The following is a 1,452-nucleotide window of genomic DNA, read 5'->3' on the forward strand; positions in this document are numbered from 1 at the left end:
CTACGAGTCAGACACATTTCATTTGAAGCAGGGCGGCAGGTTGTAGACGAAGCGTTTGTTTTAAAAAGGAATAATTAAACATTTTGTCATGTAAACCCCGCAAATTATTATTTTTACATTTACAATTATGTACAGATTAACCCTCCTGTTGTCCTCGAGTCAAGGAAGGAAGGGAGGAAGAAGGAAGGAAGGGAGGGAGGAAGGAAGGATGGGAGAAAGAAGGAATGAAAGGAGGAAGGAAAGGAAGAAGGGAAGGAAGGATGGAAAGGAGGGAGGAAGGAAAGGAGGAAAGGAAAGAAGGAAGGGAGGATGGAAAGGAAGGAAGGAAGGATAGAGGAAAGAAGGAAGGAAGGAAGGTAGGAGGGAGGGAGGGAGGAAAGAAGGAAGGAGGGAGGGAGAAAGGAAAAGAGGAAGGGAGGAAAGAAGGACAGAGGAAAGAAGGAAGGGAGGAAGGTGGGGGGAGGAAAGAAAGAGAGAAAGAGGGAGGGAGGAAAGGAAAGAAGGAAGGAGGGAATGAAAGAACAGTCAAAACAGACAGGGTCAATTTGACCCGGGAGGACGACACAAAGGTTAAATAAGAAATGATATGTGTCAACTTTAGAAGTTATCTTTAAATCTTTGAGCCAGATGTTTCCAGTCTTTACATTAAGCTTGGCTCATATTCTGTATTCATTCTTCTCAACTCTCAGGAAAAAAAAGCAAAAAAAGTGTTTTGATTTTGGGAAATAATACACATATGGCGCTTTTCCACCATACAGTTCTAGCACTACTCAACTCGACCCTTTTTTTTTTGCGTCTCCATTAGGGATAGAACCTGGTACCTGGTACTTTTTTAGTACCTGCTCTGGTGAGGTTCCAAGCGAGCCGAGCCGATGCTAAATGTGACGTCAACAGACTGCCGGCCACTGATTGGTCAGAGAGTCACTGGAAGAGTCATGAGCCGTCCCACACAAGAATCAAACCCGGCATTTTTAAATACCAACAACAGCGTTACAGAGATTAGTTTCTCTTCTCTTGCTTTGTGTGAGACAGAAAGCCTCAAACAGCAGCAAGTACACCTTCGCCTCCATGTCCTCCATTGTTTATGTGTTTGTGTCGCGTATAAAATAAAGTTACAGCAGTTTTGCAGAGCCGTCGCTATGACGACCCCGCCCACGTTGAGGAGGTACTATAGTAATGGAAAAGGTCGTTCCTGGTACCAAACCGAGTGGAGTCGAGTAGTGCTAGAACTGTAGATTGGAAAAGCGCCATAATACTACTATTCTATTCATTTATTAAGAGTGTAAGTTCTGGGTCAACATGCACCTTGAACATCACCCTAAATAGTTTTTTTGGACATTAACGGAGGTTTTACGGCACAGAAGGAGTGAGATACACCAGACTTTGGATGCACACAGTATACTTGTATGTAGGATTGTTGTCGAGGAGTTTTGCAAACACTTGGAGAGACGT

The sequence above is a fragment of the Scomber scombrus genome, chromosome 1 (assembly GCF_963691925.1).
Source record: "Scomber scombrus chromosome 1, fScoSco1.1, whole genome shotgun sequence".
Taxonomy (NCBI): domain Eukaryota; kingdom Metazoa; phylum Chordata; class Actinopteri; order Scombriformes; family Scombridae; genus Scomber; species Scomber scombrus.